This window comes from Schistocerca piceifrons, chromosome 6 (assembly GCF_021461385.2).
Source record: "Schistocerca piceifrons isolate TAMUIC-IGC-003096 chromosome 6, iqSchPice1.1, whole genome shotgun sequence".
Taxonomy (NCBI): Eukaryota; Metazoa; Arthropoda; class Insecta; order Orthoptera; family Acrididae; genus Schistocerca; species Schistocerca piceifrons.
Window position 1 is genome coordinate 360,248,928 of NC_060143.1, and position 24,833 is coordinate 360,273,760.

The 24,833-nt window shown below is 44.5% G+C and overlaps 1 protein-coding gene and 1 non-coding gene across 3 annotated transcripts in view; both read left to right on the top strand.

Annotated features, from left to right (window-relative positions):
* Positions 1–24,833, top strand: part of LOC124802956 (ATP-binding cassette subfamily G member 4-like) — a 486,150-nt gene that overhangs the window by 92,597 nt on the left and 368,720 nt on the right. The gene's annotated exons all lie outside the window — the stretch shown is intronic.
* Positions 19,354–19,428, top strand: Trnas-uga. The gene has a single exon. It is a non-coding gene; the product is annotated as a tRNA-Ser (tRNA).

Here is a 24,833-nt window from a genome sequence, read left to right on the forward strand (position 1 = left end):
CCAGTTTGCCGTGGCATACGGAGCTCCATCGCAGTCTTTAACACTGGTAGCATGCCGCGACAGCGTGGACGTGAACCGTATGTGCAGTTGACGGACTTTGAGCGAGGGCGTATAGTGGGCATGCGGGAGGCCGGGTGGACGTACCGCCGAATTGCTCAACACGTGGGGCGTGAGGTCTCCACAGTACATCGATGTTGTCGCCAGTGGTCGGCGGAAGGTGCACGTGCCCGTCGACCTGGGACCGGACCGCAGCGACGCACGGATGCACGCCAAGACCGTAGGAACCTACGCAGTGCCGTAGGGGACCGCACCGCCACTTCCCAGCAAATTAGGGACACTGTTGCTCCTGGGGTATCGGCGAGGACCATTCGCAACCGTCTCCATGAAGCTGGGCTACGGTCCCGCACACCGTTAGACCGTCTTCCGCTCACGCCCCAACATCGTGCAGCCCGCCTCCAGTGGTGTCGCGACAGGCGTGAATGGAGGGACGAATGGAGACGTGTCGTCTTCAGCGATGAGAGTCGCTTCTGCCTTGGTGCCAATGATGGTCGTATGCGTGTTTGGCGCCGTGCAGGTGAGAGCCACAATCAGGACTGCATACGACCGAGGCACACAGGGCCAACACCCGGCATCATGGTGTGGGGAGCGATCTCCTACACTGGCCGTACACCACTGGTGATCGTCGAGGGGACACTGAATAGTGCACGGTACATCCAAACCGTCATCGAACCCATCGTTCTACCATTCCTAGACCGGCAAGGGAACTTGCTGTTCCAACAGGACAATGCACGTCCGCATGTATCCCGTGCCACCCAACGTGCTCTAGAAGGTGTAAGTCAACTACCCTGGCCAGCAAGATCTCCGGATCTGTCCCCCATTGAGCATGTTTGTGACTGGATGAAGCGTCGTCTCACGCGGTCTGCACGTCCAGCACGAACGCTGGTCCAACTGAGGCGCCAGGTGGAAATGGCATGGCAAGCCGTTCCACAGGACTACATCCAGCATCTCTACGATCGTCTCCATGGGAGAATAGCAGCCTGCATTGCTGCGAAAGGTGGATATACACTGTACTAGTGCCGACATTGTGCATGCTCTGTTGCCTGTGTCTATGTGCCTGTGGTTCTGTCAGTGTGATCATGTGATGTATCTGACCCCAGGAATGTGTCAATAAAGTTTCCTCTTCCTGGGACAATGAATTCACGGTGTTCTTATTTCAATTTCCAGGAGTGTATTTTAAACGCTGTTTAGAATCTTGGACATTGCTCGATGTGTTCTTGCATTCTTGCGTAGCTTTACAATTTCACTTGGTGGTTCGATCACGGTCCCGAAAGTCTTAACCTAAACTAACGCTATTTTAATTTTGATTGGGCGTATTTTTATTGTACTGTCATTTGCAGGCAATCCGATAATTTATCGTAATTTCAAGAGTTTTTGTTTAATAAGACCACAATTAAACGCTATAACTACTTTGTTATAACTATATTCTCTTAACTGTAACTGCTTGTTGTTCAGATATGCGATATTGCAGTGTCTGTGTTATTCCGAATTACGATGAAAAGTTCCTTTGGACAAGTTTGCTCGTCCAAAGGTACAGGCACTGCGGTGACTAAAGCCGTTATGAAATACATTGAATGTACAGGATTTGGGATGGACATCATTAAAAGAAAGGCGTTTTTCTTTGTGACAGAATCTTCACACGAAATTCCAATCACCAACTTTCTCCTCCGAATGCGAAAATATTTTGTTGACACCGACTTACAAAGGGAGGAACGATCACTAAGATAAAATAAGGGAAATCGGAGCACGTACGGAAAGATATAGGTGTCCATTCCTTCCGCGCTATACGAGATTGGAATAATAGAGAATTGTGAAGGTCGTTCGATGAACCCTCTGCCAGGCACTTAAATGTGATTTGCAGAGTATCCATGTAGATGTAGATGTAGCAGTTGTGAACATGGACAACTATCAGCTGTAGAATGGAATGACGTCAGTGAAAATTTGTGCCGAACGGGTACTCGAACTAGATTTCCCAGTTATCGCGGGCGGATGCCTTATCATTTGGCTATTCGTGTACGACTCACGACCACCTCCAAGCTTCCATATTTCGTCAACCATGTGTCTACAACCAGTAGACGTTCGTCCACTGTGTATATTCCACGACAAGAGAGACATGTTACTTGAAAGTCTCTTGCCCGGGGGCGGCGGATAAATACGATACTGGATAAATACGATAGCGGATGTATGAGTACAGGCTGTAGACGCATGGTTGACGACATACGAAAGTTTGGGCCTGGCCGTGAGTCGTGCACGGATAGCCAAATGGTATGTAATAAAAAACTCAGTGAACGGATCAACGAACAACCTGGAAAGGGTGTCATCAGATGTCTGCCCCGAACAAATTCAACGAACAATAAGGAACAAAATGAGACCACAAAAAAAAAAAAAAAAAAAATATGGTTACAGCTCGCGATAAGCGGGAAATCAGCAATCAAGACCCGGTCCCGCACACATTTTCACTATCGTCTTTCCATTGTACAGTTGACAATTGTCCATATTCACAATTGCGAATACATTTAATGTAACACATTGAGAGCCTTTTACCTGCTCCATAGTCAAGACCAAGGGCTCCAGCTTTCCGTAATTCCTGTCATGTGTCCTATAAAGCCCGCTTTCACGCTCTGACACGTTTCGGCAGCCCAGCCTCCAGTTTCGTCTTTGACGCCAGTCTACCATGACACTCTTTCTGCAGTCAGAAGCTTGTTGTATGTGTGTGTGTGTGTGTGTGTGTGTGTGTGTGTGTGTGTGTGTGTGGGTGGATGTTTTATGTTTCATACTTTTTTTGCAGAACATAATTAACCTGACAATAGAACAATCAGCCTAACATTCATCTAAACGGCTCTTTAAATCTGCCTATTGTTACGTAAGAACTTCGTAAGAACCACGTCTTGTGACGCTTAAAGTGTTATTCGAGATTTGATTTCTTATTTGGTGGTAACTATCTTTCGACGCGGATGTAATTTTCCTTTTGTGACGTCACAGAAATGGACGCCTGTTTCATCGGTGGAAGACTGTTACAGGAAATCGTCTGAGGCGACTGAACCATCAAGGAATGCAGTTTCAATAATCCACCATATCAGAATATTGTGTTTGCGTTACCAACTTCCTCGGTCTTCCCCCCTCCCCCCCCCCCCCCCCCTCCAGAGTACATCATGATAACTGGCAAGACTGGAGAGCACTTGGTCAAAAGATTGATCCACTTGAATGCGGTGAAAGGTTACACCATTGCGGCTGGCCGCTTATTAATCGTAGTCTTCATATATGTGGCATAGAACGGGTGGATTACCTTGCACAAGATGTCCCAATTCATTAGAGTAAAAGCTCTACAGATGATGCAGCATCTCGAAGCTGAGTGCTTTGAGATAAGAGGCTTGTGGTGGATAATGAATTCGTATTTTGTTTTGAGTTGCTTCAGGAGTGCAGATGTTCAGGCCCATGAAAAAAAAAATCCATTACTTGTTCACGTTCCAGCAGCTAATGTTAAGGTCCAGAATAAGTTTTCGCAAGAGTGCTTCAGTGTTGCAAGATCTAGGAGTAATCTCCAGTAATAGTACTGTCCTGTGGATACTTTTGGCTACCGAGAAGCACATATTATGGAACCCCACTGGATTGTCAACTGTGTCCTGCATCGTGTACGGAAGATCTAGTCGCGACTCCGGGTGCAACTGACGTTGCAAGATTTTGGTCAACAGTAGTGTAGATAATCATTTTTTTCATTTGTTTTAAGGGTAATTGTTTCTAACTCGAATAAATAAGTACTACCTAATTTTGTTGGTATGAACACCTTTAATTTTATAACAACAAGTAATGTGACAGTCATGAATATATGGAATTGATGAGTTCGGAAAGGCCACACTCAGCTCCATGAAGAATCCCAAAGGTAATATGCGACCAGCCAATGATCGTACAGATATAATAATCACTCGACCCTGCTGGTTCGTTCAGCCACGTGGCGAAGTTTGTCCGTCTCAGCAGTGGAGCCGGTTGAGGACTGCAGACTGCAGCTGGTCTGGCGGCTTTGCTGCGCTGCGCTGTGCTGTGCCACTGACTGGCAGCTCGCGGGCACGTTCCGCGTCCCGGGGCAACTTTCCCTGCATCCAGCGTCCAGCGCCCAGCGTCCGCCTCATCTGGGTCGCCACACTAACCAGCCGCGGCACGCTTCCCAGCCTGTCTCTAGGCGGCGCCGACCAGCCGCTCAGCCGTCTCCAGAGGCGCCGGCGAAACACGGGGCGCGATCCTTACACAGCAGCACGTTTCGTCACCGGTTCGTCTAGCAAGCGCGGAGGCATTACGGAGATAGCCAGACCCAGCAGAGGACCTACAAGAAAGGCACTAACCTCCACGTAGTGAATTACTGTAAAAACTTCGGGAGCATACAGTCATAGAAGAGTCAACCAATATATAGTCTGCTTCCTGTTATGCGTATCTTGCGAAGAGACCATGAAAGTAAATTCAGAGGTTTGAGTGCACACGGACGTTTATAAACAATCATTCTTTCTCTGTACCATTCGCGACTAGAACTGGAAAGTAAAAAAAATGATGCACAAAGTACCCTCCGCCACTCATCTTAGCGAGGTAGCGTAGTGTAGGTGTAGATCTACCCACATGGATCGTACTAGAGGTTTACAACAAGAGATAAAGCTTAATTACTTTACGTGCTCCGTCAGAATTAGCTCAAGGTCATCTATTGGGGACTGTTTTATTTTCAGAGCTATTTGACGTCTAACGCGTCAAAGAATTTCTTTTTAAAGTGGTCAAGGAAGTAAAACTTAAAATTAGGTGCTGTAGCTGGCTCCAAGATCACAAGGTGTAAACTTCTCGTTTTTCGCGCACGTTGATACGTTGCCTTTGCGAAATGTGAGCGATACACACCCCGCAATCCACCATACTGTGAATGTTAAAGGGTACTTTCGTACAGCTACTAGTCATTGTCTTTCCTATTCCACACGCAAAAGGAGAGAGAGCAAAATGATTGTCTATACCCCTCCTTACGAGCCGTAATTTCCCGCATGTTGTCTTCGAGGTCATTGTGCGAAACGACGTACGCGGCAGTAGAATCGTTCTGCAGTCAGCCACAAATTCCGTTTCTCTAAATTTTCTCAAAAGCATTTTGTGAAAAGAGAATCCGACATGGTGGGGACAGCTACAAACTCCGTTTCTCTACATTTTCTCAAAAGCATTTTGTGAAAAGAGAATCCGACATGGCGGGGATCCCAAACACTCTACCAGTACTCGACAATTAGTTGTACCATTGTTCTATACACGTTTCTTTATATATGAGCTACATTTTCCTAGAATTCTCCCAATAAAACGAATTCGATGATTCACCTTTCCTACTGTCGACCTTAAGTGCTCTTTCTGTCTCGTACAGCTCTGCAATGTTACCCTTGACATTTAACCGACGTGGCTGTGTCAAGCAGCGTATCATTAATACTGTACTCGAACACCATAGGATTGTTTTTCCTACTCCTCGTTAACTTAATTTTTTCTAAATTTATACGTAGCTCCGTCCATCACGTCAAATAGATGTTGTACGTTCCTACAATCACTCAACAAAACCACTTTCCCCTACTCCACTGCATCCTCAGCAAACAATCGTGGGTTGCTCCTCAAACTGTCCGTCAGACCGTTTGTTTATAGACAGAATAAGACCGGTCCTGTCATACGTCCCTAGGGTATTGTAAAAATGCCCTTGTATCAGAGGAACACTCGCCATCCAAGACAACGTACTGGGTTCTGTTACTTCAGATATCTTCGAGCCACTCACATATCTTAGAGCCTTTTTTCAAGTCTGCAATGGGACCCTGTGCCAAACGCTTTTCAGAAATCTAGGAATATGGTTATCAACGTTCCCTTCATCCACGAGTTGCAGAATATAGTGCGAGAAAAGGGCAAGTTGTGCGTGGAAAGTGTCTAAGTGTACATTTTGAGAGCAGGTGAATGTGAGGAATCCCTGCAGAGTTATAATATTGTGGCTAACTATGAGAAAGACAAGAGAAGTAAAAACCAGATACTGCACACAGCTTAGTCTCCTCTAATAGCACCAGGAAGTGCTGGCACGGTTAATGTCCGTTTTAACTAGACGACTCACTATTACAGGTATCATATCTCCTCCCGCCACGACGTACTGCAGAGTGGTTTGGTGTTTAATCTGGGACATTGTCACAAAGTCTAGCGATTAAGAACACGTCTCCTCGCCTTGCCGGTCTTACGCTGGCAGTGGATATTTATTCCCCCGACAGTATTCGAAACAGTTTCCTCCGAATCGAGTGCAACTGAAGCGTGTTAGCCATCTCGAATAGCGAGGTGTATGTGAAGGATGGTGAATGTACGAGATAAACTACTGAAGTATGTTTAATTTTTCGTGTAGCTTATTTTACGGTGTATGCCTTCCTGCTGGGTTAATCCGCAAACCAATAGAGAATCAACGGCGTTCCGCCACAAAGGGACGCCGACGCCAAAGAGTTACAAATCATCCCATCAGCAGGCAGAATCGTGTCCCACTGTTCTGTTGAAGGTGTGGTGGATTTGGCATATGGCACCACCACACACTTCGCGAGGTACTTTAATACCCTCAGAAAACTGAAATTATAAATTCGAAGAGTTCATCCACAGATGGAGCCCCTCTCAATCAGCGTGACAATGCCAGACTACACAAGAGAATTGCGACATCTACAGCAATCCGATGCCTCCGGTTCCCTGTCATCGATCATCCTCATCATGATCCCATCCGATTACCTGTTTCCAGATCTTAAAGAAAACCTGGGAAGACTTCACTTTCATCATGATGAAGTGGTGCAGGCAGAGGTGAGGTGTCAACAAAGTCGAACATTTGCAGTGACGGTATGAACAAACTGGTCTTTCGTATGGAGAAATGTGTTCCTCGCCAGGGTGAGAATGCTGAGAAATAAACATGTGGACATGAAGAATAAAGAATGTAAATAAAACGCCTTTATTTAAAAAGGTTTAGGCGTTTCCACATTAAAAATTTAGAGGCATTACTTTTCAGCAGGCCATCGTAATATTGGTGGAATATGTCACGCAGCGTACAGTAGTTGTGGAGTATGTATACAGGTTTAGATGTAGAATCAGAGGAACAAAGAGGACTCTCGATGATTATGACACAAAAAAACGAATGCTTTTAAAATCTCGTTTACATTTGCAAAATTTATATTAATAATTTGTGTTGGTCAATGGTTCTGTGCCGACCGGCGTGGCCGAGCGGTTCTAGACGCTTCAGTCGGAACCGCGCGACCGCTACGGTCGCAGGTTCGAATCCTGCCTCGGGCATGGATGTGTGTGATGTCCTTCGGTTAGTTATGTTTAAGTAGTTCTAAGTCCTAGGAGACTGATGACCTCATATGTTAAGTCCCATAATGCTCAGAGCCATTTGAACTATTTTTTTGAATGGTTGTGTGAAGAAAAGTGCAGTCATAGAATCCTAGGTGACGCTGTCATGAACCGTGACATTTTTACTCGGCTTTGTGCTTGTCAGATAGTGGCTTTAGACTTCGTTTAGCAATGAAAGGAAAGAGTGAGTACAGCGAGAGGATAAAAACACGGTAAGCGGAACGCGGTGTCGGTGGCCGGGAAAAAGAGGTCGGACGTGCGAAGGTCCGAGAAAGTGGGGCCGCCAACTGTTTGCCGCAATTGTTAGAGCCTGCATCCGACTGCAAGAAAGCGCATAGCGCTGTCGGTTACCTAGGCATACGCAAAATACCACTTCAGTTAAGGTTAAGAAAAGTCTTCATGTCCACAACCGGAGAAACGTTAGGTGACATGTGTATAGTACATTGCCGAGTGCATATTTCGGTAAGACAAATAAGTGACATATTTGCGTAGCTACTGTAACACTGCTACGAGTGCATATCAAAGCACTTGAGGATGTTCAAAGAACGGAAACTGTAGCGGAAACTAAAGCATTTCTCACCTGCAGCTGAGGTATTGTTTTCCATATACCTTAAAATATTAACATCTGTGGCAGCACAATGCAGAAAACAAATAAAATTATTTCACATAACAATAGTTGAGGTTCTTGACGAGTAATAACGAGATCAATTTACTCACTATTTTTTCCGATAACGAAAAAGTATGGAACATTTGCTTGGCTACTGTAACGCTGCTACGAATTAGCCACGAATAGACATCGTATGCTGATGGATCGACGCTCTGCTGTTTTGTGAGGATTTTTCTCACTCATATTGAGAGATCGGTGGCTAGTTCCCTATTTCGTTTCAAAGATGCGGTCGGAGAAGGCTTAAAACACGATTAGGACAAAATAAAGGGCGCAAGATGAGCACTTTCTAGACGATTAAATTTCGATTGTCTTTAGAGAACAATTTCATTTAAAAAACACGTCTTCTTGTGAAATTCTTTGTTTGTGACTGTTTAAAATGAGCTGTATTCTTGATGATGATGAGCGGTAGTCTTATGTCCACGGTACGTCTGCCGGAGATGTGGAGCAGGCCCTGCCTGCGCCTATCGAGCGTACATGTGCACTCGTCTGCAAGCTGCCGTTCTCGTCGGCACCAATGACGTCTGTCGCTTGGGCCCTGTGGCAGTCCTCTGCTAGTACGGTCAGACCTCGCAATTTGCAGCACCATTCCTAGAACTGGTCAGGGCCTTTGGTTTGGAGCTGAGTGGAGGGTCTCAACCAAAGGCTACGTCGATTCTGCGACGATCTTGGCTGCAGATTTCTGGACCTGCGATATGGGGTGAAGAGCTGTAGAACTCCCCTTGATAGATGAGGGGTGAAGCAGCTACTCGGGTAGCTCCACGAGTGGACACGGTTTCTTTTTAGGCTACGCAGTAGTCTGAGATCCTCGATACACAGAGATCAAAATCAGATTCCGTTTTAGAGCAAAGACACTTGTACTGTCAACATTTTGTGGTATATTGTCGAAGTATTGTAACAAAGGTCCTGAATTTACTGCCATTGCGACTCCTCCCGTCGGAGGTTCGAGTCCTCCCTCCGGCAAGAGTGTGTTTGTTGTCCTTAGCTTAAGCTGGTTTAAGTTAGATTAAGTAGTGCGTAAGTTTAGGGACTGATGACCTCAGCAGTTTGATCGCATTGGAACTTAGCAAACATTACCAAACTCTTTACTGCTATCAGGAAAGTAGTCGTGTCCATATTAATCTTAGAACCGAGAGCTTGTTGAAATCCTAAGTAGATGTCTCCAAAATATTTAGTGATGCATGGGACATTTATCGAAAGGAGAGACAGGACGCCATAGTTGGGGGAGTCTTCATTGCTGTCGCAAATATTTTGTGTCTGTCGAGGTTGAAATTGAGTCTGGACGCAAGTAGCAGGAGTAGTTGAACTAAAATTAACTGTTGGATATTTTTTCCCGGCGATCCGATTCCGCCTCAACAGTTGTAGGATCAGTCAATGAAAGTCTACGCTCAACACCACGGAAATACCCAAATCACATAATTATAGCTGGAGGCGGCTTTAATCTATGGAGTGTAGACTAGGAGTACTATGGATTCATTGCGGGTGGTATGGACGGACAGTTTTGTGAAGTGTATTTGAACAAGTTTTTCGAAGACTGTTTTGAACAGCTAGTTAGACAACGTACACGCAATGGAAATATTTTTGACCTTGTAGCTACAAACAGTCCTGACCTTATCGATGGTGTCAGTACAGAGACAGGGATTAGTGATCATAATGTCGTCGTAGCGCGAGGCTACTAATGTTAACAAACCCATCAAGGAGGCTAGGGGGGTACCTGTGCTGGGAAGAGCAGATAAGCAGTTGTTATCATCCCGCTTGCGTAATAAATGAACATCATTTAGTTCTGTTATGATGGACGTGGAGAAATTGTGGGCAAAGTTTAAACTGATTGTAAACATGTCCCGAAAAATTGATTAAGGACAGAAAAGACCCACCGTGGTTTAGTAACAAAATTCGAAAAATATTGAAGAGGCAGAGAGTGTTGTTCTCGCTTCAAAAAAAGAACCCGGAAATGTCGACAGATAAAATTTATTAGAATTTCGTGCGGCTGTAAAAATATCGATGTTCGAAGCCTACAGCAACTGCCATCGTCATTTCTTAGCGAAATGATCTTGCCAAGAATATGAGAAAATTCTGGTCGCATGTAAAATCGGTAAGCAGATCGAAAGCTTTTATTTAGTCACTCATCGACCGGTCTGTTGTGGCAATAGAAGACAGTAAAATGAAAGCTAAATTTTTAAACGAGACAAGCATTTGTGGCTAACGGCAAAAAGACTCTACTGCCGTCAAAGGACATTTTGCGTCAAGACCACGAAAATAAGAGAAATGAAGGATCGTACGGAGGCATACAGACCGTCGTTTTTCCCTCGTTCGATATGTGAGTGGAACAGGAAAGGTAACGGCTGGTAATGGTAAAAGGTACGCTCTACCATGCACCGTATGATGCGGAGTATGTATGCAAGTAGGAGATGCAGCAACAGCAAGTAGTGTTGACATATTCTACTACAAAAGAACAATGAAATAAACGACCATAAGAACTTAAGGGCAACTAGAGAAAGAGAGAAACAGATCAGTTGCCGCCGAACACGCTTTGCAGTCAGAGGACTGTCTTATTCGATTTGCTAAGATCAAATGGCTCTAAGCATTATGGGACTTAACATCTGAGGTCATCAGTCCCCTAGACTTAGAACTGCTTAAACCTAACTAGCCTAAGGACATCACACACACCCATGCCCGAGGCAGGATTCGAAACTGCTACCGTAGCAACAGCGTGGTTCCTCACTGAAGAACCTAGAACCACTCCGCCACAGATTTGCTAAGACTAAGTTCTGGATGCCACGAGCGGACTACGATAATTTCCGTATATACAGGATGTCCCAAAATAATGTATACACTCTTTGAAATTGAACATTGCTTTAATGAAAGGGATCAGAAATACAATATTATTGTATCAGGTGCCTCATGGTCCGACTTAAGATGGTAAATGTTCAAACTGATGTCCGTCCATCGCAATAAACCGCGACAACGACTTAAGACTGAGCGACATGCCAATTTTATTGTTTCCAACGGAATAGCATCACGGGCTTGCTCAATTTGCCCTCTAAGATCATGCAGTGTGTGTGGTCTCGCAGCGTAAACTGTGTTCGTGAGAGTACCCCACAGAAAGAAGTCTAGAGGAGTTAAATTTGGAGATCGAGCGGGATACTCCACACTTCCTCTTCGTTCTATCCATCTGGCAGGGGATGTACGATTGAGAAATACCCTCATATTCAGGTGAGTGTAAGGTGGCGCCCCATTCTGTTGAAAATAATAATCTTCATTTCCAAACACAACGCTAAGACTAGGAGTTATCGTTTCCAAATACGAGTCGCCCGTGACAGTGTTGTCAAAGAAGTACGGCCCGATTAACCCTCTAGAAGACAGACCACGCCAGACTGTTACTCCTGGTAGATTAACATGACTTTACTCGATTACGCATGGATTCTCTCTGTCCCAGTACACGCAATTATGGCGTTTAATTGTTCCATCAAGTTTAAACGTCGCTTCATCTGACCAAAGAATTCTATATTGGAAACGTTGCTCTTCTTCACATCTGTTAATGAACCACTCAAAAAATTGGCTTCACCTATCAGGATCATCCTCGTTAAGAGCATGGAGAAGTCTTGGAATGTAAGGCTTAAAGTTCTGAGACCGCAAAACTCTGTGAACACTGCTTCTGCAGATCCCAGTCTCACGAGAGAATTGCCTCACAAATTTCTTCGGGGATCGTGTGTATGCCTGGATTACTGCATCAACACTCTCATTGTCTGTTGAACTTCTCTTTCGTCCGTTATGTCCCTTCTTCATATCGTGCACCGTTCCTTCGACTTCAAACTTATATCTGATTCTTGTAATTGCTACTCTTGTCGGTGGTGGGGTTCCAAATTCAACTCTCCAACGTCGGCGTACCGCACTCACATTCTCAGTTTTCCAGTAACACTTTAGCAGCCATTTTCATTGTTCAAACGATAATGCCATGTTTGCTGACAATCCTGAAACAAAAGAAAACATTGTTAGGTTTTTCACCGCCTTCTAAATTATTACCCTAAAAATTGTATTTCTGTCTGCTTTAATTAAAGAGATATTCTGTTTCAAAGAGTGTATACATTATTTTGGGACACCCTGTACATCTTGCGACTGGTCATGGAACGACAGTTGTTACACTATATCATTATCAAGCTGTAGCTTTATCTATCTGTATCTTTGTACATCTCTTTGTTTATCTATATCTTTATCTATACCTGTAGATTTGATTTCTTTACAATCTAAATGGTGTAAAGTAACACCGAAATCGATTGCATATAAAACAAAACCTATAGATACAGCTGAAGATGTAATCTCTGCTAGATAAAGATACTAAGATAGTCTATACTTGGAGGCGACAGAGAAGATTAACAAGACTAAAATTTTAATCGGAAAGTGGAGTTCTAGAAACTGAACGGTGTCTGGATTTCAGCGAAGAAAAAGATTTGTGAGGTTTTCCACCGTGGAGAGATAGCAAAATCGGACGACAGAAACAGGCAACCGCTAAACCCAACACAGTTTTGAAAACATATGGCGTCAGGCTTCTGTGAAGGAGCATACGGACATGACGTTGTATCTCAGCCAGGGTTTGAACCGGACCTTCAGAGCATTTAAAAACTCCCCGAACACTTCCGCATCAGATGACGACGCAGTGTTGGGGTTTTCTTAGAAATTCAATCGACCATAGCACAACAGCCTGGAGTATTATAACAAATGTGAGATTGTTTATCCATATCAAAAATAAGTTAATCCAAATTCGATGTGATAAGGAAAAAATTTACTGGTTATAAAAATAATGTTGCAAAAATGGGTATCTTTACGTGTAACTTCGAGCGTTCAGTTATGTAAATTGAAATTTATGGAAAAAGAATATAGGTAATATTTATTAAAATACTATTAAACGTGGGGCACGTGAAGATTATTCCAGAAATAAGAGCGTTAAAAGATTTACATTTAACAGGTAAAAATAGCTTCTGATATATTTTTATTGTCTTCATTTCGTGTATGTACACTGGATTAATAGTTTCGACACGGCTAAGCTGACATTTACCGGTCTGCAACATTACAAAAATATTTACACTGTCGAAGCTGTAATCGTAAAATAACGATTTTACATACTTTTTTTTTTACATATCTCACAGAGTGCAGGTTATAAAATATAAAATCATGCTGTGCGATAAACCGCAAGTTTGTCTGAAATTCACAGTCCATTACGATGGTACGAAAGTTTGTTTGAAATTCACAGTCTGTTACGATGGTACGAAAACAAACGTGCGGTTTATCGCACAGCATGATTTCGTAACCTGTACACTGTGGGTATATCTACATGATTACTCTGTAATTCATACGAAAGTTCCTGGAAGGGGGTCCATAGAACTATTTTCGGACTATTTCTCAACCGTTCCACTCTCCAATAGCACGTTGAAAAATCGGCTCTGATTTCTCTTATTTTATTATGATGATCGTTCCTCCCTACAGTAGGAGGGAGTCAGAATATTTTCGCATTCGGAGCAGAAATTTCATAACTGAAATTTAGTGAAAAGATCTCGCAACACCAAAATAAGCCTTTGCTTAAATCATTTCGCTCTCAACTTACTTATCAATCCGTGACTCTCTGTCCCCTAATTGTTGAAAATACAAAAATAGCTGCCCTTTCTTAAACTTTCTCAGTGTCGTTCTTCAATCCTATCTTCTAAGGATCTCAAACACGCAGCGATACTCCACAAGAGGACGGACCACAACATTTTCCGTGTGATGGTTCCAATTTCTGTTGTTTTTAATTGTTATCCAGTAGGCATTTAGTTGAATCTACAACTTTTAAATTTTTGTGATTTATCATGAATTAAAATTTAACGGAGTCCTTTTGGTACTCATGTAGAGGACTTCAATTTTTTTTTATTGTTTATGGTCAATTACCATTTTTCGCACCATGTGTAAGTATTGGCTAAATGCTTTCGCAACTTTGTTTCCTCTTCTGATAACTTTACTACACGATAAACGAAAGTATCATCCGCAGATTGAGAGCTGCACAGATTGTCTCCTAAATTGTTTATACACTGTAGATTAAGAACAGCAGAAGGCGAGTAACGCTTCCTTGAGGAACCCCAGATGTTAGTTCTGTCTTACTAGACGACTTCCAGTCAATTACTCCGAACTGCGACTTTTTTACAGGGTATCACGAATCCAGTCGCACGACAGAGACTATACTCCATAATTACCCATATTGATTAGAAGCTTGTGAGGAATGGTGTCAAAAGCCTTTTGGAAATCTATAAATATGAAATCAACTTGAGATACCCTGTCGACAGCACTCATTACTTCGTGTGAATAATAATGGCTGCAGCAGGATTCGCAGTACCTGAAGTATTCGAAGAAAAGTGGGCGGGTGAGTTGATTCGCTTGCAGTAGGGGAAAAATGTTATTTAAATTTCTCAGAAAGCGTTATTAATTACCGTCACAACAAGACGTAGTATTGGCGGAGAGACCAGTTTTTACGTAATGAGACAGGTCCAGAAGTAGAAGAGTTGATTTTTTTTCTTTTTTAGACGACCGCATTCATCTTATTACCTTATCCAAAGTCGTAAACAATTCTCAACATATTTCTGAAAGTTTTCAGTGCGTGTACGCGGTCGCGCGCTTTGTGTGTGTGTGTGTGTGTGTGTGTGTGTGAGTCTGTTATCTCAATAAATCTATTTTATCATGAAATAAAAAGACATGCGATATAGGCGTTGACTGGCTGGTGCAACAGAGTGGTTAAAGCCACAGAACGACAAGAGCAACGCATAGTTGTTAAGACACTGGATTCGCATCGGCGAGAACAGAGTTCAGATCCCGGCCCGGCTATGCAAAATTAGATTTCACACGGTCTCTGACGCCGCTGCAACGTTTCCTCTAGAATTTATAGTTCAAGGAAAACGCCTGGGATATTATTATCATGAGAACTTTTCCTAGCACATCACTGGAAATAAAAGCACTGATTATTATGCAATTTCGTGACAGGCGAGAGAAACGTCCAAAGACGACAAACTTGAGCAAAAAATATTGATAAATCAAATTAGTGATTACTGTTAAATGATATAAGTTACGTATTCGCGTTATTATCATGTTACTACCTATGAATATCGTGAGTCACAATATATGGCCATTGAACCGACTCCCGACGTCATTGTTCGAAGGTAATGGACCTATCAGCTCAACATTATGCCTACGTAAGAAGTATACATAAGCCATGAAAAGAAATGATCGGCAATTCGATCTCAGACTGTTTCTGCTTAGAGATACTGAATAGGCAGGGAGAGAATACATAACGTGTCCAGTCGTTCTATCCTCGAACCATTCGTCACCAATCCTTTCTTCGCGGGCTCTGCAAAGAAATATACAAATATACGAAGTTACGGTTGTTATCGCGGGACATGATCAGGCCTAGTACGCAACTAAACTCCACTTACACATTTAAACCGCGCGACCGCTACGGTCGCAGGTTCGAATCCTGCCTCGGGCATGGATGTGTGTGATATCCTTAGGTTAGTTAGGTTTAAGCAGTTCTAAGTTCTAGGGGACTGATGACCTCAGAAGTTAAGTCCCATAGTGCTCAGAGCCATTTGAACCATTTTTACACATTTAAAATAAATCGTATATTTATTTACCGTTACGGTACTCAGAAACAATTGTGCTTACTCTGCAACAGCCAGACCAGAAAGGCGCCACAGAATGGCGAGAATAATTGAAGTACAGTTTCATTTCATGTAGTTCTCTCTGACGTACTTCCATAGTACAGGTTTTGAAATCATACTGCGTGATAAACCGCACGTTTGTTTCAAATTCACAGTCCTTTACGATGATACGAAAACAAGCAATTTCAAATTCACATGCCGTTACGAGGATACGAAAACAAGAATTTCCAATTTACAGTCCGTTATGATGGTACGAAAACAAACGAGCTCTTTATGGCGCAGCATGATTTCGTAACCTGTACTCCGAGGGTACATCTACATGACTACTCTGGAATTTACACAAAAGTTTCTGGCAGGGGTTCACAGAACCATTCTCGGACTATTTCTCGACCGTTCCACTCTCGAATAGCACGTTGTTTTACAGCCAAAGGTATACAGAGTACGTTTCCATTTGGCCTCTTTAGCAAAAGTCCCTGACCACCTGTTTTTATTACAATTTTAGTTACAAAACTTATTTTACCCGAAAAAAACAGAAATTCACCACATACGAGGTCTGTTCAAAAAATTCCGGAACATTTGTAATTTCGCGCCAATGGTGTGCTGGATCGAATTGCAGTTGGCATTCCTGCGCACACCTGTGTTTACTGAGTAACTGCCGGGCTTTTCATCGTTGTATGTCTGTTAGTTATTGTTCAGTGCTGTATCGAAAAGAAAGGCGTGTCGCACAATTTACGAATTTCTATATTGCAGAGTTAGAGGAGCAACGTGTCTGCATTAAACTTTGCGTGAAACTCAAGAAAATTTTTACAGAGGCACACCAAATGTTGCAGGAAGCCTACGGTTGTGAGTGCTTAAGCCATACTCGGTGTTGCGAATCACAGTATTAACATGTTTCAGTTGGTATATATTTTCATCTCACACTTTAGACGGTTATGAAATTACATGGGGGCAATGCATATACGTGTTTCATGGCCAGCATACCGCATACGCTATATCTCTTTGTGTTGGTAACGAGCAGATTTGTGGCCGCGTCCCTATGTTATTCAACTTCAATTCTGTTTGTAATGTCTTACTTGTTTCCTTCCTTCTATAGAGCCGTACTATTAAAATGAGAAGTTTCCCCTTCGAGTGCCTGAGTTGTCCTAAGTTTTAAAGCGCTAGCAACGCATTACCCTCTAATTTATTTAAGTATTGAATGCTCATGTCTCGCATACGTTTGCAGCAGAGTCCAAGTATTAAATGCAACACATCGGAGTAGTAATTCATGGCAACATCAATTTAACTGACCTACCGAGCCATAAAGTGCGAAACAATATCCACAAGGGCCTATTTCGAGTCGCAAATAACGAGTTTCCAAGCTGAACCTTTGACTAAAACATTGATTCATCGTGACGTTTTATATTATCATATCAAGTGACAACGTGCCCCGACAAAATAATCCAAGAAATAGTAATACTTTTCTAGTTAACAAGAGGTGTCATTCAATACAGGTTGATTCTCTTTAGAAAGAAATACACATTTGCTACTTGGAAAGCGCCTCCGATTTGTGCGGAAGGTAGTTCTGAAGTACATTACCACCTGTTATGTTTTCTTTGACAACAAGCTTGTCATTCACAAGGTTCATTTGCTACGTTCCCTTGCCTGCAAATGTTTGCCTCACTGGTTAGTGCGGCGACATGGGAGTGGAGGTTTTCCGGCGCAGCCGCTATTGGTCTTATTTCTGCAAACAAAGGGCCACTGTACTTCCACAACCTACGGACAGACCAGTGCACCAATGACAGGCAAGCAGCTTTCTACGCAGTAAGATCATCACTTCTCGAAAAAACACTAGCCAGAAGTCTCTGCCGGGCAGCCAAAGGAATCTCATCGTAATGGCTAGTGCAAATGTTGAAACGGTGTTTGGAACGTGCAGGTCTGACTAAACTGCAAACTAAAATTTTTTGTTTATGTAAATTTGGTTGTATGTTCCTGGCGTTTGCCTAACGGCGAAGGGGTCCTACCTTAATATTTGGGACACATTCAGCAACTTGTTCACATTTCTGTGCCTGTCCTGATGACCCTTCTACAATTCAAAATGGAATCAAAATGGTTCAAATGGCTCTGAGCACTATGGGACTTAACAGCTATGGTCATCAGTCTCCTAAAACTTAGAACTACTTAAACCTAAGTAACCTAAGGACATCACACAACACCCAGTCATCACGAGGCAGAGGAAATCTCTGATCCCGCCGGGAATCGAACCCGGGAACCCGGGCGCGGGAAGCGAGAAGGCTACCGCACGACCACGAGCTGCGGACAAAATAAAATCTCTGAGTGCAAGGGACGTTCAGTAACTAATGCAACATTTTTTTTTTCTGAAAGCAGGTCAGTTTTGTTCAGGATTTCAATACAGTATATTATTCCCTACTCTTCTGGGTACAAAACCCTTATCTGCAACGCAATCTCCGTTGGCCATGAGACGATCTTATGCCACCTTATTGAGAGGGCCTGTGTGCCCTTATAGAACCAACCTACTGGCCGTCATCGGGGCCAACGTCTTGCAGCATCAATAATCTCCCTACATCCTTGCATTGCTTCCTTCATTGGGGCAAACAGTTGGAAGTCGAAAGGTGCGAGATCCGAGATGTAGGGTGGATAAGGAAGAAGAGTTCAATGAATTTTTGTGAGCACCTCTCGGGTGCGCAGACTTGTGTGAGGCTTTGCGTTGCCTTGGTGAAAGAGAACTTCGTTTGCATTTTTGTGGTGACGAACAAGCCGAGGTAAAGAAAGAAATGGTTCAAATGGCGCTAAGCACTATGGGATTTAACATCTGAGATCATCAGTCCCCTAGACTTAGAACTACTTAAAGCTAATTAACCTACGGACATCACACACATCCATGCCGGAGGAAGGATTCGAACCTGCGACCGTAGCAGCAGCGCGGTTGCGGACGGAAGCGCCTAGAACCGCACGGCCACAACGGCCAGCAAGTCGAGGTCGTTTCTTCATTTTCCTGAGGGTAACACAGTAAACTTGCGAGTTGATCGTTGGGCCATGAGGGACGACATCAAAGAGAATAACTCCTTCAGAGTCTCAGAACACCGTCGCCATTCCCTTACCGGCTGATGGTGCGTTTTTGAACTATCTTTCCCTAGAACAGGTGGTGTGGCGCCATTCCATAGATTGCCATTTTGTTTCCGGTTCGAACTGACGAAACCATGTTTCTTAGCCTATGACGATGTTCGACAAAAAATTGTCACGATCAGGCTCGTAACGCGCAAGTAATTCCGCACAGCTGGTCCTTCATTACTCTTTATGGCCTTCCGTTAGGCGGCGACGAAACGCGGGCACACAGCTTTGGGCACCCTAACTGGTGCACAAGTATATCAGCACTACCATCATAGAGTTTTAATCTGTCAGAAAGTTTCATATCAGCGCACACTCCGCTGCGGAGTGAAAATCTCATTCTGGAAACATCCCCCAGGCTGTGCCTAAGCCATGTCTCCGCAACATCCTTTCTTTCAGGAGTACTAGTTCTGCAAGGTTCGCTGGAGAGCTTCTGTAAAGTTTGGAAGGTAGGAGACGAGTACTGGCAGAAGTAAGGCTGTGAGGACGGGGCGTGAGTCGTGCTTGGGTAGCTCAGTTGGTAGAGCACTTGCCCGTGAAAGGCAAAGGTCCCGAGTTCGAGTCTCGGTCCGGCACACAGTTTAATCTGCCAGGAAGTTTCATATCAGCGCACACTCCACTGCAGAGTGAAAATCTCATTTTGGAAACATCCCCCAGGCTGTGGCTAAGCGATGTCTCCGCAATATCCTTTCTTTCACGAGTGCTAGTTCTGCAAGGTTCGCTGGAGAGCTTCTGTAAAGTTTGGAAGGTAGGAGACGAGTACTGGCAGAAGTAAGGCTGTGAGGACGGGGCGTGAGTCGTGCCTGGGTAGCTCAGTTGGTAGAGCACTTGCCCGCGAAAGGCAAAGGTCCCGAGTACGAGTCTCGGTCCAGCACACAGTTTTAATCTGCCAGGAAGTTTCATATCAGCGCACACTCCACTGCAGAGTGAATATCTCATTCTAGAGACGTGACGTCCAGTTGAGCAGCGAAGTGGTTGGTTGTGATCCGTCGACCACCTCGAATGAGAGTGTTCGCACGGTCCAACATCGCACGAATCACAGCTGTGTGCTGCCGGCCGGCACGCGGGAGATCGGACAGGTTTTCGCGACCTTGATACGAATACAACGTCTAGCCCAGCGACTCACTTTGGAATAGTTCACTGACTTGTCTCCGTAGACATTGACAGCTATTTCCATGGAACGAACCTCCACTACAGACACCATTTTAAAGTCATATAGCGCCACCACCTATCGGAACTGCATGAAACTATAGGGGCTGGTGCGAGAATATTCCACGAAGTCTCACAACAATTCCGCATTTTTTCAAGCCGAATTGGCTGAAAAAAAAGTTTTGCAATGGTTACTGAACGCTTCTCGCATAACTCCAGAAAGAGTAAGTGCCTTACAAACAGCTGTTAAAAAAATGTACACCGCTAGCATATCTGGGAATGTGTTTGGGTTTATATTCGAGGTATAAGGGAGTAAAAGATTTCGCCTTATTAAATAAGCCGTGAAATTAAAATTTGGCCTTTCCCAACGACCTTCCTATGTCACCATCCATAACACGGATTCCTACACCTTCTACCCCTCCACCGGTGTGCCCCAAGGTTCCGTCCGTCCCCTTCCTCCCGTCTCCTCGACTTCTATATCACCATTTTTGGCCGTCCTATCCCCCTCACCCCAACCCTCAAGTACCTTGGCGTCACCCATGACCGTCGTCTCTCCTGTACCCCCCATCTCTGGACAATCCAAGCCAAGGCACGCTCCTGCCTCCGCCTCCTCAAGCTCCTTTCTGGCTGTACAGGGGGTCTGGACCCCTCCACCATCTCTACACCTATAAATCCCTCATCCACCCTATCCTCTGCTATGCCCACCCTGCATGGATCTCTGCCCCTCCTACCTTTTACAAATCCTTTCAAATCCTAGAACGCCATGCGCTCCACCTCGCCTATCACATCCATCTCCCCTCCCCCACGCCGATCCTATATGACCTTATTCCGTTTCCGCACCTTCTCCTTTTCCTTGAATGGATACGGATCCTCTACACCGCCCGTAAACTTGATCCCCCTCACCCACTTGTCTCTCCCATCCTCACCCACCCCCATCCTCTGCCACGCCTGTATTCCCACGTCCCACCTGCTCTCCTCTCCACCTCTCCACCCTCCATACCCTCGCCCAAGGTGGCTTCCACCAACTCCTCGTCCCTGATGATGTCCTCATCCCCTCCATCTACCCCTCCTATCAACTTTGATCCTCCCCTTCCACACCCTGTGTTTCCTTAGGGCACCCTCTCTCACTTCTCTCTCTCCTCCCTTCCTCCCTCCCTCTTCCCCTCGGGCTTCCCCTACCCCCATACCTTCTTTCCTTCCCCTCCCATCTCCTCTGCTACTGGCATCTACACCCTCCCCTCTCCCTCCTCCCCCACCTTTTCCCCTTTTGGCAGGTCCCCGTACTCGCACACGTCAAGTGAACATTCGCGCGCCGGAGATCATTGCCATTGGTTCTCTGTGTGTGCCGTCGTGTTAGTGCTTTAGTGTTTTCACCGCCCACGCTCCATCGTTCACGTGTGTTGTTTCAGTCATCAGTGTCCGTATACAAGTGCTGAACGTTATTTTTTATTATGCTCCACCTGTGAACGGCTACATGTTTTTTTACTCAAGTGTCTACTGTTTTATGTCCACCATTGTGTTTTGTTTTTCTGTTTTTCTGTGTCTTCCTTGTGTCTATTTGTTCTATCTGTCGCCGAAGAGCGGCGTAATATTGCCGCTGCCGGCCCACCTTTTGTGAAAGGTACTGAAATAACAATAAAGGAAAAAAAATTTGGCACGATATCTGCATTTCCACCCGCCCAGCACTTCGCCCTCCGCTAGCATATCTGAGAATGTGTTTGGGTTGCCCCTCGTTCCATTCTCTTCAGGACAACCGCAGTTCATCTCACCCTGCCGTGAAAACGAGTACCGGCGGTCTTCGCCGACGGTGAAAGGTGGCCAGAGCCGCGGCGAATACAAAGGCTGCTCTCTATCTGCAAACAGGCTAACGCTACGGTTACGGGCTTCAGTCACAGACTTTACCTTCACCTTCCACTTAGGTGGAAAGGCTGAACAGCGTAAACAAGCCACATTGCCCCATTCTGGGCTGCCTGCTCTGCTGAACTGCACTGACAAATGGGGGTGTGCAGTATTCACAAGAGTTTTGAGAAAAAGATATCTAATCAGAAAAACACAAATGCGCAAGTACTGGAAATGAAATAAAATTTTTAAGCAATTTATATAACTTCTTTCCTCCGTGCACCCGAGAGTTCTTCAAAGCAACAGTTCTAGCAGCAGTTTATCGTACATCATTGTAGCAACGAAGGGTACCTAGCGCCTGTACAAAAATGCTGGCCATACCCGTTTTCAAAGAGCCGCCGGACAGACGCATAAAATTAATGACCTATATCGCTGACATCAGTCTGTTATAGAGTTATGCAACATAGTTTATTCTCAAGAGTTGACAAGATTTTTTAAGAACGAAAATCTCTTCTATAAAAATCAACATGGATTCCGCAAACAAAAATCCTGCTTTGTTCCTCCATGAGATACATAACAGCGTAAAGAACGACACTCAGGTTGATTCGTGTTCCTTCACTTCATGAAGGCATTTGACATAGTTCCGCACTGCCGTTTACTGAAAAAATACGAACTTATCGAGTATCGGATCAGATTTGCGATTAGATTCAAGACTTCCTTGCAGACAGAACTCAACACGTCGCTCTTAATGGCACAAAATCGAGGACGTAAAATAATTTTTGGAGTACCGCACGGAAATGTGATAGCACCGTTACAGTCTACGACATACTAGAAAGCGTTGTATGTTCTTTAAGACTATTCGCAGATGATGTGATTGCCTGCAACAAAGTGGCAGCGCCAGGAGAGAGTATCCATTTGCAGAATGACCTGCAGAGGATTGCTGAATAGTGCAGGCTCTACCAGTTGACCCTGAACGTAAATATACGTAACATTCATAGGAAAACAAAGTCACTAGTGTACAACCAAACTGGAAATAGCTTCTACTGTAAGATATCTGGGAGTAACTATCCAGATCGACATTAAGTGGAATGACCACGTAAAGCAAATAATAGGAAAAGCAGATCGCAGACTGAGATTCACCGGAAGAGTCTTAAGGGAGGTAAGTCATCTAAGAACGAAGTGACTTACAAGGCGCTTGTTCGACCGATTCTTGAGTATTATTCATCAATATGGGATCCTTATCAGACGGCATTAATGGAAGAGATGGAGAAGATACACCGAAGAGCGGGAAGTTTCGTCAAGGGATCATTTAGCAGGCGCGAGAGCGTTACCAACATGCTCAACAAACTCCATTGGCAGACGTTGTGCATCACGGAGAGGTTTACTACCGAAATTTCAAGACAGCGCTTTCCGGGAAGAGCCCCTCAACATAATACTTCCTCCTACATACATGTCGAGTAATGACCACGACGAGAAAATTCGAAAAAGAAGAGCCAATGCAGTCTTACCGACAACCATTATTCCTAAGCGCCATTGCGACTAGAACAAGGTAGATGGGGTCAGGCGGTGGCACCAGAAGTACCCTCCACCACACACCATTCAGTTGCTTGCGGAGTGTGGTGTGGATGTAGATGGTAGAATCCATGATGCTGATGCTGCTGGGGCGGTCGGCCTGCGCACGACTGGTTCAAATCATGGAGCGGGAGGAAATATTCATTATCAATACTTGTTTAAGCAAAATTTAAGTGGCGTCTCCTTACTGTTAGCGTGTGTTTCAGTTCCTGGGTTGAAATACCACACCTCTACGTTTTGTGCCATGCAGTCAGAGCGTGACATTCTTGATGGTAACCGTCTGTCATAATAAGCGACGATTTTCCTCATTGCTATTTGAGATGATTAGATTACGTGTCACCGCTATTTAAACTTGTAGTTCTATCAATAAATTCTAAGACGCAACGATGTAGATCCATCGTTCACTGCCTGGGTTGTAATTACGGAGGAGCTGGGATTTACACAGTGTGGGATAATAAGTTACCTTAATAAACACGTGTCGGCAGAAGCAAATCCTCGGGCGATCGTAAAAGCAAGGGATCAGGTTGGCTGCAGTGTATGTGGACAGGAATTGTAAGTGGTAAACCCACATGGCCGTACGCTTTATCGGGAAAGTCTATAGGTGCTCCAGAATGAATTTTTCACTCTGCAGCGGAGTGTGCGCTAATTAGAAACTTATTGGCACATTAAAAGTTTTTGCTGGACAGGGTCTCGAAGCTGTGACATTTATCTTTCGCAGCCATCTGCTGTACTGACCCTCTCTTACTTTTTCTTTCAGCTGTTTCGTCGTATTTTTTCTTCTGCAGTTCTTTATGGCGTCACATGACATCTGTCAAATACCTGCTTCTTCACTCCGCTTTTCGTTACAGTAGGTGACCAGTCCCCTGACGGAACACACTGAGCTATCGAGCCAGTGAAACTACGAGCCGAACCGGGTCACCGACTGAACTATCCAAGTACGACCCACGACCCACCCTCAGAGCTTCATTTCCATTACTACCTTCTCTGCTGTCTTCCCTGCTTACATCCCAGGTTCGAGTCCCGGTCCGACATGTAGTTTAGTCTGCTAGAAAGTTTCAAATCCGGCCTACACTCTGCTGCAGAGTGAAAATTCTTTCTGGAAACAATCCCTCTAGTTTGTGGCTGAGTCAGTTCTCCACGATTTTTCTTCTCCCAATTATGCTTGTCCCGCATGCATGTCCGAAGGAACATTGCCTCGTAATTCTTAATAGCACAGGCATCGCTATTTCGGATTTATTCGCAAAAACCAGGCCCTCGACTCTCAATAAATATGACCTTCCTGATCAAGAGTATACGTAATGTACGAGCGCAGATTGTGACACAAGAACGACGCCATATCGAAGTTTGGGCCTTGGCGTGATTCGTGCACAGATAGCCGAAACGGTTACGGCGGTCGCTCACGTAGAGCAGGAAATCCAGGT